Raw genomic sequence first — 14,757 nt, forward strand, 5'->3', positions numbered from 1 at the left:
TGGCTAAGATTTTTGTTTTTTATTTTTTTATATATTAACAAGGTCTAGAATCTTTATTAACAAACAAGCATTGGGGGCTTCTCAAGTGGAGCGCTTATCTCCCTTGGAACAGATCCTTTAAAACTGCCAATGAAACCTCAAAATAGATCTCAAGATGAAATGCATTCTGAACGAAAGATCTCCAAACTGGCAGCAGAACTTCAACTTTCCAAATCTGAAGATACCCTTAGATGTTTTATGAAGAGTTTGTCCACAAATGAAACCAGGAAGAGTGCTCCTCTAATCACTGTGACACTGATTTGATGGTGTTTCAGATCAGCCTATAATGCTGCTGCTACAGGTCTCCATATTAATCTTACTGGTTGCTTGACTAAGGTAAAATTTAAAGGCTAGAAATTAATATGCTTTGCAATACCTTGATCATACATTTTCTGGCCTAAAGGCTGTCCTTGCAAATATGAGTCCGCATCTGCTATAAGATCCTTCCTGCAATGGCCTTAATATTCAGATGCTGGAGCTTCATTGTCATCAGGCAGCTCTTCATTCATATGTCCCTTACAGCCTTGCTATAATATAAGCAGTGAAACAGGCTTTGGTAAGATATTGACTCTAGATTGTGCAAAAACTTATGAAATTCACAATGTTGGTCTGGACTCTGCACTGTATTCATAATTTCATAACACTGTAACAGTAAGTTAGTAACTGTGCCTCAAGGACTGAGCCCTCCAACAAATCTGAGCCACAATTCTGTTCCTAGGTGACTGTTCCAAGTAGCACCTGCCACCAAGTCTGAGCTTGAAGCAGCTACAAATATGAGTGTTTTGTCCATCTGTCTTGACTCTTCATTTACTTTTTTAAATTTCTAGCATATTTTAAATTTTTGGATGATTTTTAAATTTGATTTTTTCTTGTCTTTCACAGGACTCATCTTAACAGAAGCCACAAATTAAACACAAGTTCAAAGCAACAACAATGCCGAGAGAGAAGGACTTTGCTTGGGCTTATTGTGACAGGATTCCCGGAGACCCCAGGGTCCTTTGTAAATTTTGCAAAACAAAATGCAGTGGAGGCATTTATAGATTCAAGTTCCACCTTGCAAAAATACCTGGCCATGATATAGGTATTTGCACCAAGGTTGACGAGAATGTCCAACACCAAGCAGCCTTGGCCCTTGAAATGTTAGAGCAGCATAATGCCAAGAAAGCAAAGCAAACTGCTGAAATAGGAAATGTTGGAGTTGATACTTTTTCTGTCACTAGCCCCATGTCACCTCAATCTGTTGAATCCTCAATGCCGTTCCCAAGTTTTCCACACATGCCTCAAAGCCATGCCAGTCCTTCAACTCCTTCCTTGAACACTGGAGGTGGAAACATAAACGCCTTTTTTGCTCCCCGCACAAAACCCGGTTCCCAACCTACCTTGGATGGCACTGGTTGGAAAAAAAATATCCATATTCAGGCAAGGAAGGCCATTGCTAACTTTTGGTTCTATTCTGACATACCTTTCCACTGTGCCAGAAGTCCTTATTGGCAAGCTATGATTGATGCAATTGCTAATGCAGGTCCAGGGTTCAAAGCCCCTACATCAGAGAGCCTTAGGACAGATATGTTGTTAGAGAGTGTTGAAGATGTCATGCTTCTGCTAGCTGAGTTTCGTTCATCATGGGTAGAAACAGGGTGCACCATCATGAGTGATGGATGGACAGATCAGAGGAATAGAACTTTAATAAATTTCCTTGTATCTTGTCCCGCAGGCACAATGTTTCTCAAGTCAGTGGATGCTTCAGATAAGGTTAAGAGTGCCCAACTTATCTGTGAAATGATGGAGGAAGTTGTTCAAGAAGTGGGAGAAGAAAATGTTGTACAAATTGTCACCGATAATGCAGCGAATTATATGGCTGCTGGTAGACTTTTTGAGATGAGGCACCCCACTATTTTTTGGACCTCTTGTGCTGCCCATTGCATAGATTTAATGCTTGAGGACATTGGTAAGCTTCATTGGATACATGAGGTTGTGGAGAAGGCAAAATCCATAACCAAATACCTATACAACCACACTATTGTCCTAAACACTATGAGAATATACACTGAAGGTAAAGAAATTGTTCGACCTGCAGTGACTAGATTTGCAACAAATTTCATATCTTTGCAATCTGTGGTTGAGCAAAAGATAAATCTGAAGAGGATGTTCTTGGACCTGAGTGGATGGGATCTAAACATTCCAAGACCCCTGAAGGCATCGAAATTGTTGCACTTGTGTTTAATGATGGCTTCTGGAAAGATGCTGAAGAGATTATTGCTGTGACGGAGTCCCTTGTTAGAGTTCTCAGGTACTTTTAGTCTTTTAACTTTTTCATTTTTTAAATTTCATTTCAAGCTTCTTTTTATTTACAATGTTTCATATTTCTTTAAATTTGAATGCTTGAACTTTCAGGATGGTTGATGGTGACAAACCCGCTATGGGTTACATTTATGAGGCGATGGATCTCGCAAAGGAGGCCATCAAAAGAAGATATGGGGATGATGAGACAAAGTATATGCCCCTTTGGGACATTATAGATGCACGTTGGGATAGGCAATTGCATTCCCCCTTACATGCTGCTGGGTACTTCTTAAACCCACAATATTTTTATGATAAGAGCAAATTTAATGAGGATGGGGAGGTTGGCAGAGGACTTATGACATGCTTGGAAAGGTGCTTCCCTGATCCAGAACAACAAAATCGTGTCTTTTCCCAACTACAAGATTACAGGACACCATCTAAATTGTTTGCCTATACCAGTGCTATAAGACAAAGGTCAAAGATGTTGCCAGGTACCCAGCTTGAAGGCTTCATCAATTCATTAAATTTGTTTAAACTTTATTTTGTATGTTAAATGTTTTATTAAATTTTATTTTCTTTTTAAGTTTTTACTATTTACTAATTTGGTACTTCTAGTCTTCTACTCACAAACCCTTACCACTTGCTAGGTCTTTGGTGGCAAAACTTTGGTAGTGATACGCCAGATTTGAAGAGATTTGCCATTCGAATCTTAAACCAAGCATGCAGTGCTTCAGGTTGTGAACGCAACTGGAGCATGTTTGAGAAAATACATTCTAAGAAGCGCAACCGATTGACACAAAAGCGCTTGAATGACCTTGTATTTGTCCATTACAATCTACGACTTCGCAACAAACAAATACAAGGTGAGATTCGAGAGCTTGAATTTGAAGGTTTCATAATCTAGTTCGTACTTTAAAAGTTTAAACTTTAAAGTTCAAACTTCAAAGTGAAATTTTAATTCACATTTCAATGTCTCATGATAATGACAGGTATTGATCATTCACCAATTGACCTTGAAGAGTTAGATTTGCAAGCTACAAATGCGGCAGAATGGGTTCAATTAGATGAGCCTCCTCTTTTCAGCCTTCATGACTTGGAGAACTTTGAGAGTCAAGCAAGCGAAGGAGCGGGAGGAATTGCTTCTAGTTCTCACTCTTAAGAGTCTTAGACTCTTAGTTGCTGATTTTTTTCTGATTAGTATGCAGTTTTTTACTTTTTTGTAAACTTTTAGAAGCATATGCTTCTAAGGACTCAAAACTCAGTGCTTTGGATCATGTGTGGACTCATAACATATATGAGATACTTATTTATTCATGATATTTTGGACATCTATTGATATTATGCATTGTTTGGACATACCTTTATCCAATATTAATGAAAAATGGTTTTTTTAATTCAATATATGTGTATATTTTTATTTAATGAATTTGCCGATTTTTTCCCGATTTTTTCCCGATCCGATTAAAACTCTTCGCTCTTTTGCCTCGCCGATTTATTGCCGATTCCGAGTCTGGTAACATTGATTTAAATCCATATAAAAGACAAAATATTCAACAATTGGATAATTAACATTTAAATCCATATAAAAGACAAAATATTCAACAATTGGATAATTAACACAAACCGTTCAAGATAACATGCTATTACAGCTTCCATTTGAAACATCAACAGAAACCAATGATAAATGGAAATTCATAATATTCATGGAGAACTTGTATTATCGTCTGTTTCTGAGTTCAATATTTATAGACTAAAAGAAACAGATACAAGATGTGTGCAGAAGAATATTGCTCATTTTATAACTCATAATTCTGATCCATGGATTTCAGCTGCCAACAATTTTCATTGCCAGGACAGAAAAATATACATCAGAATGCTGCTTCAATGAGACCACAGCAAAATTTCAATAAGAAACTTTCAGTAGTAACAAATTAATAGATGGAATTAACAATAATATTTTACATATGCTCTACAAATAAGTTGAAAGCTCTGATCAGTTGCTAATCCACCATAGTTGGATGCTCTCATCTTTTCAATCTGGGTGCGATGGCACTTAAAATTGCCTCCAATTATACACGGATGCTGCATTATATTGAGGTATATAAGAAAAACTGCATCCAAATTCCAAAGAAGGTAGAATTGTCCAATCATGGATTGCCACCATGATTCACTGACTTTAGTAACAAACAGTTCCAAAGCCATAATTGACTTATCTGTAGAGGATCACTTTTACCCAGCTTGAAAATATAAGGCAACCAACCAGGTTTTCTGCAAGACAATTTACAAAGTAACTATGAAGATAACAAGCCTTCTCCATTTTGATGCTACAGAGCATCAATAAGCCATAACAAAGCTTTCTCCAATTTGACATTATAAAGCACCTAATGGCATTCAGCACCTTCCAAATTCCTGTGGAAGAAAAATACCATGGCCTGATCATATAGCAGCACAAACACTCATCTGCAACACAAATAATTGTTTAATAAATGACCATTGTTAATGACTACTAAAATTCAAGATGCACGAGATCACAAATATCATCCTTAAATGCTGTCTAATGGGCATAAAAACTGTCCCATAATGCATTGAATAATATTTTAAACAGCATATGTGCATGGAATAACTCCAATTATCTTTATTGTGATGAGAGTGTGGTCAAAATTCTGCACCCTGACGTTTGTCATGCTCTCTCTTTCATCCTTTAACAGAGCTTCTCTCTAACGTGTAGGGCATAAGGATCACCATTTACTGTGAACTATTACAGTGCTTTTAATGATAACTGATAAGCCTTGAACTTGACAAAATAAGTGGATGGAAATCATAAAGAGGAAGACCTGCCACATCTGTGTAACAATCTGCTGGCAACATACCATATAATCTCAGAAAATATATAGAAATTTGATAGATGCAACCTCCTGAGAAATCCATGTTAAAGCAAAAGTTTTCCCAATAATTTGTGATATCAAAAGGAAAAATGCATCACAGAAGAAACCCTCACTCTGCATCAATTGTAAAGTCTACCCACTTCAAGAACTCCTTGTAAATTGCTTGCCCCCAGTTTCTCATTTACCATCACCACGTATCCAATCAATCAAGTCAAGACGTGGTATGCATATTGTTCTTATATGGTCCTCAGCATTCATATTGACAATTTCATGGCATCTTGACAAGCTGCAGTAGCAAGCTAATTGTTCATCTATGGAGAAAAAACTGGAGAAGAATACATATCAGTCAAAACAATTATAAATGCACGCAACCATTCAAACTTCAAAACTGTCAAAAATGCAAACTTACTGAGAAATAAGAATGGAGCTACCTCGTGTTCAGAAGACTGTATGGAGGAAAAACTGGAGAAGGATACATATCAGATAAACAGTCACAAATACATGCAATCATTAAAACTTCAAGACTGCCAAAAATGCAAACTTACTGAAATCTGAATGGAGCTGCCTCATGGTCAGAAGACTGTTTAAAACTAAAGATGGAATTCCAATATTCAGAAGAGTTTTTTTAAGACTAATGATGGCCTTCAGATGTTTGGAAGACTGCTTTTAAGACTAAATATGCCCTTCTGATGTTTAGAAGACTGTACTCTTAGGATGTGTATAGATAAACAAATCCCATTTGAAATCTATCAATGAAGTGATGATCTTTCATTATAAATAAGTTTTTTGTCTAAAGGTAACTATCAAATGTTGCACTCTCTTGTGCTTGGGTTTATATCTCTAATGCATCTATCATTGGGTTCACTCTAGGGTTCCACTCTTCTTGGCTGATTTCTCTTCACGAGTTGGGATGCTTTGGTGCTGAATTAATTTCTCTTAATTGTAGAAATAGGGTATATGCTAGTTATATTTGCTTCTTGCACATATCTCATGAATCTCAACAAGGTATCACTCACATAATTCAACAACTGATCCAAAGATTTTTGGCTGGTGGAATCACTAAAATCTGGGAAACTGGGGGTTTTTGGTTAACCTCTTTTTGGGTTTCATAGGGTTTAAACTTTAAACCTATGTTGCAAGAAACATGCAGCCTCCTCCCCTCGTACTAGTCACATTTCGTATGGATTGAAATGTGTTTCGAGCACATTTCAGCATCTGTACAGGCATTTTCAAAAACATTTTTGTCATACTTCACATTATTTTGATTGTTGGGGCCCACAGTTTTGGTTTTAACGACTAATTAGAGGTTAATTATGAATTAATGAAACCCCTAAAAGTCTCCAAGTGTAGTATTCTACTAGAGAAAAATATAGTAAATATCAAAAGCATGAACTAGCTACAGCAAGAACCAAGCCATACAAATCTGAAACCCATACACACAATTTTAAAATTAAACACCATAGAGCAGAAATAAGAGAGCCGAGCCATTTTATTAGATTTTCAATGAGAATCTGGTACAAAATGAGGTGGAATGAGTGCACCTGGGCTTGCTACAACAACCATGCAATAACTAGGTGAAAATGTGTGGAATTCCCCTCTGGAAATGGCTAATTCTGGTTGTGCATTCTGCTAACCTGGAATAGATGAATGGGATCATGCCCTTTGCCTAATAAACTATTAATTACAATTAACTAATTTTTTCTATAACATTGCCTTCCTCCCAAAAAAATGCTTTCTCCTCAAAGCATACGTAATGATGGATGTTGTTGACGAAATGCTTCAGTCTCCCAAGAAGCTGCTTCTTCTGGTAAGTCCTTCCACTTGATCAAGAATTCCTTGATTACACGAGATCAGAGCTTCTTTTCCCTGGTGGATATGATACCTTTTGGCTCTAAAATGACCCTTCCTTGATCATCTAAGGATGGAAGCGTTGTTTGCGTTGATTGATGGTCACCAAGTGCCCTTTTAAGGCAAGATACATGGAAGACGTGAACACGACTTTTATCCGGAAGGCTTAAACTATATGCAACTTGGCTGATCTTTTTCTTGATCTAGTATGGTCCATAGAACTTTGGTGCCAATTTATTTTTTCCTTTTTGTTTCAAGGACAATTGTTTGTATCGCTGGAGCTTGACAAATACCCATTCTCCAACTTCAAATTCTCTCTCGGTTTTGTTTCGGTCAGCTTGTTGCTTCATACGGTTTCTTGCATTATTTAAATTTTCTTTTAGGGTCAGGACGATTTTTTGGGTTTCTTCTAGTTGGTTTTTTACAACTGGTAGATTTGCCTGAACAGTAGCGAGATCCTTCCATGTAAGGAGGTTCGTACCCATACAAAGCTTAAAATGGAGTCATTTTTGTTGACGTATGATAAGTAGAATTATACCACCATTCAGTGAGATGCAACCACTGAACCCACTTATTTTGTTTTTATATAGCGTAACAACATAGGTAGACTTCCAGACAATTATTGACAACCTTTGTTTGTCCATCTGTTTGAGGGTGGTAAGCGGAACTCATATTTAGGTAGGTTCCTATATGGTTGGACAATTCCTTCCAAAAATTACCCATAAATTTGGCATCTCTATCACTCACAATGACTTTTGGAAAACCATGCCATTTATAAATATTTTCGCAAAATATCTTAGCAATTTGTTTAGCCGAGTTTGATTTCCTCATTGCAATAAAGTGAGCATATTTGGTGACTCTGTCGATTACTACAAAATTCTTATCCTTGTTGTAGGATATAGGTAACCCTTCAATAAATTCCATTGATATTTCTTACCATTTCTGATTCGGAATGTTTAAGGGGTGAAGTAATCCAGGTGTCATAATATTTTCACTTTTATTTCTTTGACATTTGTCACCTTTTGCTACATATTTTTGAATATCGCGACTCATCCCCTTCCAAAAGAATGATTGACTTGCATTGTAGTAAGTTTTAAAGAATCCTACATCTCCGGCTGACAGTGAATCATGTGACTCCTTGAGTATCTTGGATTTAAACTTAATGTTTGAATTCATATAGATTCTTCCTTTGTATCATAGAATATCGTTCTTCCAATCAAATTTTGAGTTGTCTGGCAGGTTATTGATTATCGTAGTTATTTCTGGATCCTTAGCATACTCACTTCGAATCTCATTAAGCCATTCAGGAACAACAACCAAGACTGCAAGTAGTGTTGGTTCTTTGCCCTTCCTAGATAGGGCATCTGCTACTGCATTGTCTTTTGCCTTTTCATGTAATATCTCCATGTCAAAGGCAACAATTTTTTCAATCCATTTTTGTTGTTCTTCGAAAAGTGTTTTTTCTTGGAGGAGGTGCTAGAGACTATTATGGCCTGTTCAAATGGAGAACTTACTTCCCAAAAGATATTGTCTCCACTTGACCAGTGTATGCATAATAGCGAGCATTTCCTTGTTGTATGTGGATTTAAGACGTTCTTGTTTATTGAGCTTCCTTTTTTCAAAAGCTATTGGATGCCCCTCTTGCATTAACACTGCACCTATACCGAACCCGGAAGCATCACACTCAATGATAAATGGTTTAGAGAAATTTGGAGTTGCCAATACCGAGGCATTAGACATAACTTCCTTCAATTCTTCAAAACACCTTCATGCTTCCTCATTCCATTGAAATGAATTCTTCTTTAAAAGGTTTGTTAGAGGTGCAGTTATATCTGGATAGTTTTTAATAAATCTTTGGTAATATCCAGTCAATTCCAAGAACCCTCTTAGATTGGATATAGTACCTGGTTTGGTCCATTACTTTATAGCCTTGATTTTATTAGGGTCCACTTTTACTCCTTCATGGGATATTATATGTCCGAGATATTCTACTTCTTCCTTCCCAAAGGTGCATTTGGATTTCTTGGCATAGAACTGGTGCTCTTCCAGTAGTGTAAGAACTTTATCCAGATGTTGTAGGTGATCCTCCAAGTTTTACTATAAATTAAAATATCATCAAAGCATACTAATACAAACTTCCTAAGATATGGACGGAATAATTCATTCACAGTGGCTTGGAATGTTGCTGGTGCATTGGTTAACTCAAAGGACATTACTTTAAATTCGTAGTGACCTTCGTGTGTTCGAAATGCAATTTTTGGTATGTCTTCCAACCTGATTCTGATTTGGTAATAGCCTGACCTTAAGTCCAATGTTGAGAAGTATTTTGCACCATGTAGTTCATCCAACATTTCATCAATAAAGGGAATTGGGAATTTGTTTTTAATTGTTATTTTGGTTAATCCTCTATAATCAATGCATAGCCTGAACGATCCATTCTTCTTCCTTACCAATACAACTAGAGCAACATACAAACTCTTACTTTTTGAGATGATCCCACATTTTAAAAGCTCTTGGATTAATCTCTCAATTTCAGTCTTTTGGTGATGCGGATATCGATACGGTTTGATGTTGACGAGGTCTGATCCTACTTTGACTTCTATTGTATGCTCGATTTCCCTATTAGGAGGCATTTTCATGGGCAGGTCTTGGAATACTTTTTCATGCTTTTGAATTAGCTCTTGTACTTCTGGTGACTCTTCGTTGATCACTTTTGTAGAAAACATTACTAAATGGTGACATTGTACAACATAGGCTCGTGCTCCTTTTCGAATCATTTTCATCATCTGGGATGACGGCACGATTTGATTTTCTGGTGTTTGGAATCCGTATAACTTGTACCTCTGCCCTTCCCATTTAAAGCTTATAAACTACTTTTGATGGTTGGTAGAGTAAGTGCCTAGGGTTTGTAGCCATTGGATACCTAAGACCACATCTACTCCTCCTAATGGTACAGTGTAGAATGAAGATTCTAAATTAAAGTCTTGAATCTGCAATTTGACCTTATGGCATTTCCCTACCTTTTCAATCTTCTTACCATCGGCTACCATCACCTTCATGTTGGGCATGGGAAATGTGAAAATGTTGAGTCTCTTTGCCATGGTTGAGTCTAAAAAATTGTGGGTGCTACCGGTGTCGATGAGAACCATTACGTTGTTCTTCTTGATATGTCCTTTTAATTTTAAAGTCTGGGGTTGTGATATACCTGCCATAGCTGATAATGACACTTGTGGAATGCTTTTGTCATCTAGTTCTAGAGAGAATTCTGGGGCATTTTCTATTCCTTCTATGTCTGATTCATCACTGTTTGAATCATTAGTTGCTTCACAGTTATATAGGTTCTTTGTCTCTTTTCCTTTAGCACACCTATGTTTAGGATCCCAATTTTTGCCACAGCGTTTGCACTTGCCCTCTTTCATCCTTTGCATTTCCACGTTAGATTTGTGAAAATTCTATCACTGCAGCAACTGATTTACTTTTCCTACTTATTTCATCATAAGTTATTCATGAAATTACTTCAACAAACATTAAAATACACACCACTGCAGATATCACACTGTAATACAAAAACAAACATATGCACACATTGACACAGTCATTTTGGACTAATGTCCCCGGAAAAAACACATGTGGGAAAACCGATGCAGCAAGGGAGGATTTTATTCTTCAGCAATTTTATAGTACAATAGGGTGCCAAACTAGCTTACCCACAGATAGACACATTTCCAACAGTTCTTCTGAATCCAGCGTAGGCTCTCCTGACCTCTGCGTCAGCCTAAAACCCTCTGCGTCAGCCTGAAACCCTCTACGTCAGCCTGACTATTGAGGCTCTGCACAGCTTCTCTGGCCTTCTACATCACTCCTGCAGCCTCTGTGTGGATGATGCAGGCCCTTCTGGTTCTGCGTAGTCTCTGCTGCCTCTGCGTGGCTTCCTCTAGCTCTACGTCTGCCTCTTCTGCTTCTGCGTTGATCTCCCGTCTCTCTGTTCCGTACTTGTTGCCTCCTGACTGCTCTCCAGACCACTGGTTCAATTTCTCAGCAAACCCCACTCCAGAAATTTAACTAACTGGTCTCCCTCAGTATATTTTCCATGTGCCCCTCAAGCCTCCTCTTATACTTTTCTTGTTGACATCTCAACTGCCGAGATTAAGTCCCTAATCAAGGGCTAATATTAGATCTGACTTGATCCATGTCTTTTGGACCATTCTAACACCGATTCATATCAATACACATTAATATTTTATTTTCCCTAAGTTTAGACTTAGGGACTCCATTAAAATTATTAATTATTTTAATATCTCCCGATCTGTTTAGAATCTGCCCAAACCCTTTCTGGGTATTGGAGATCTCATGTGCCCCAACCTCTCCACCAAATTTCGTGGCTAGAGCACATTCGATGCTACCCCAAATCAACAAGATTTTTCTCCTTCACGAAGATGTGGTGGAACATATTTTGTATTATCCGTATTCGCAAATAGGGGAAATCTTTGTCTCGAATATACTTTTTCCAGCCTTGACCACAGTATTTTTTCAAATTTCTTTTCAGCAGCTTTTGCTTTTTGTCTTGCTACTTCTATCAACGTAATGTCATGAAGCTCAAGTTTTACTCGTAGATGGGTTTTAGTCCGGAGATGTACGATTGGATTAGACGAGATTCTAATAACCCAGATACTTGTGTTGCTAAGGTCTCCCATTCTAGAGTGTATTCATCCACATCTCCTTTTTGTCGCAATCTGATGAGCATTGAAAAGAACTCTTCTTCCTTGACACCTAAGAACCTTTTAAAGAACGCATCCTTAAATTTTCTCCAACTGATAGTGAGTGTCATCTTTTTCCACCACATATACCAGTTATATGCTTCGCCTTCCATTTTCATGGAAGTTTGCTTAATATTTTCGCCATTATTGTCAATATCGTAGATCTTGAAATATTCTTCTTCTTTATTGAGCCACGCAACGCTGCATTTTTCGTTACCGTTGAACTTGGGTAGCTCGATTTTTGCTCTTCGTTGATACGTCGCTAACGGTGGAGTGAAAAAAGGGTATTGATTGGTGAATGGATTCCAAAGCTGCTTATTTTGAAAATTCGCGTTACTATTTTCCTCATGGTGTGTGGATGATTTTTTTGGACTCGGATTTTCCATGAAAATCTGCTAAATTTGCTGAATTTGGTGAATTGTGTTGTTAATTACCTTCATCATTTTGGAATATTTGTTTGGGTGTAATATTCATCCTATCACAAATAGCAGTAAGTATTGTCGTTGTATGATTATGATCCATTTTGAATTCGATATGGTTCTGCCCGAGCTATCTTTCTATCCGATTTGTCGTATCATGAAACTTCTTGATATTGTCGGAATGTCCGGTAACCTTACTCTCGAGATCGGCTAATTTTTGGTTAAAATCATCGGAATGGCTAGTAATCCTATTCTCAAGATCAATCAATTTTTTGCTGAAATCGGTCATTATCATCGACGACATTGAACGGGTTTTTGGGGGTGTATATTTGTCTGTCAGTTTAAGCTTTCTTCCTTAATTTGAACTAAATATTACTATTTATTTATTTTTAAATTGATTTATTTTTTAATTATATAGTATATATAATTATAATAACTATATATATATATATATATATATATATATATATATATATATATATATATATATATATATATATATAGTTACAATATGAACATTTAATCGGAGGTGGAAAAAAATGGACGTGGACGCTGAAACGGGGATTGACGGACAGAGGTGTCGGGTGAACAACTGAGTGGTGGTTCAACGATGAATGCGGGTCGGAAGTAAGGATGGTTTGGCGTTTGGAGCAGTGTTGCATTAATCGTTATCGGGATTAAATCGGCGCGGGGAAAAAATCGGAAAAAATCATAAAAATCGGGAAAAAATCGTAACATACAAAAATATTCATTTTTTTTCAATTTTTTTAATATCTAAAGCATCTACAACATTAAATAAATACATTGACACATAAATATGATAAAAGAACTAATATATAAGATGTTTAATATCATTTGTAGTGCTACATCACACATAACAGTGAATCATGTCCTGAATAGTAAGTCCTGACTCATGACTCCCAACTTAGCCTCAAAATATCAACAAAAAATATAATAATGTATCTCATGAGTCATAATGTCAGATACAATGAAATGAACGAAATAACTAAAGTCTAATACTATTGATTTCCTCTGCCCCTCTTGCGAGAATGCAATAGCTTTCCCTTTCCCTCTAGATGTAAGATGTCGGTGGAGTTGGCAGTGGACTCTGCTGTGCTCTAGAAGCTAAAGAACTAGGAGCTATAGAAGGTAGACCACGTCCTCTACTAGTGGCAGGGGTAGCCCGGGTAGGTGGTGTCACCTCCTCCTCTTGTTGCTCCGCCTCCTCCTCCTCCTCCCCCTCCACTACCTCCTGCACTAACCAATCATCAACAGACTCCATGAGAAGCCTCTCGACCTCAACCCTCCATGCAGCAGGGGTGTCAATCCCATCCAATGGGATGGCCTCCATATCAGGTGTCCTCTCAAGTTGCCTCACCCACAATCGAAGATTGTAGTAGACGTAGACCATGTCATTAAGTCTCTATGACTCCAACCTGTACAAAGATCATGAAATAATAATTATTAAAAAAAATATTGTTTAATGAATTCAAAACATTATTTAGAAATTTGCAATATTTCAAGTGTTAACCTATTGCACTTCTTGTTGTGTATTTTTTCAAATACACTCCAGTTGCGCTCACATCCTGAGGAGCTACATGTTTGCCTGAGGATTCGAATGGCAAGCTTTTGTAGAAGGGGTACCCTGGCACCATGCATCTACAACAAAATTACAAATAAATTTTTAAATAAACATAAGAAAAAAATGAAATTTAAAAGTTGAATCAAAGTATGAAGTTATAAACTTGAAGAAACAATAAAATTTGAAATAAACTAAAAAATCCCTGGCATTTTAATCGTCCTATCAGTCACGACTCACAGCCATGTCAAAGCCAAATGTGCCACCTGCCATCCTGTATGTCTCAATTTCTTTGGATATTTCTGTACGTTCTGTTGGAGATCGCACCATCCTCTAAACACAGGTTAAAAATCCATCCATGATCTCAGCATCAAATACGAACCCACATGGGTAAGAAAATGTGAGGTTCAGGTAGATCCCTGCAGCATGAATGAGACGATGGAGTGTGTTGTTCCATCGTTCATCAATCATTTCCCATAGGAGTTGTTGTCTCTGAAACCCCTCATCTCCCTTATCATCATAGTAGGCCCGAATAGATTTTTTTGCCCTGTCCATGGCCTCATACAAATAGCCCATTGGGGGCTTCTCACCATCAACTAATCAAAAAACCTTTACCAAAGGTTCAGTAACGATACCCACCTCTTGCACTCCTGCCCGAAAGTCTTCCTAGTATGAAACTACTCTGCATATGGCCTCTCCCTCTGGTTTGCGGCTCATTGTCAAAGCACGTCACTCCTCTGAAAGAAATATTCTTTTCACATCCCACATAGAATTCAAGAGGGATTGAAGAGATATGAAACTAGTGGCAAACCGTGTAATGGCGAGGCGCACCAACTCTTTGTTGTTGGTGAATTTTCTCATCAAGCTAAGCATAGATGTATGATTATATATAAATTTTGTAATGTTTTTTGATGACTCAACAATATCTTTGACAAAGGAAATTTTCC

The 14,757-nt window shown here is 37.4% G+C and overlaps 1 protein-coding gene across 13 annotated transcripts in view; it reads right to left on the reverse strand.

The window, feature by feature from the left end:
• Nucleotides 1-4,003: 4,003 nt before the first annotated feature.
• Nucleotides 4,004-14,757, reverse strand: part of LOC149263220 (histone-lysine N-methyltransferase TRX1-like) — a 372,050-nt gene continuing 361,296 nt past the window's right edge. For 2 of the 13 annotated variants that reach the window (XR_016259237.1, XR_016259238.1), the window contains 2 exons: nucleotides 4,721-4,782; nucleotides 4,004-4,590 (listed from right to left, as the gene is read on the reverse strand). The gene's annotated coding sequence lies outside the window, so the exon portion shown is untranslated. Of the gene's footprint in view, nucleotides 4,783-4,991; nucleotides 5,181-5,320; nucleotides 5,533-5,616; nucleotides 5,670-14,757 lie in introns of all 13 variants that reach the window. The other 11 variants (XR_016259230.1, XM_089425934.1, XR_016259239.1 and 8 more) reach the window with 10 other exon arrangements.

The sequence above is a fragment of the Pinus tabuliformis genome, chromosome 6 (assembly GCF_031772625.1).
Source record: "Pinus tabuliformis cultivar Carrire ecotype Pingquan chromosome 6, CPIR1, whole genome shotgun sequence".
In the NCBI taxonomy this organism is placed as follows: Eukaryota; Viridiplantae; Streptophyta; class Pinopsida; order Pinales; family Pinaceae; genus Pinus; species Pinus tabuliformis.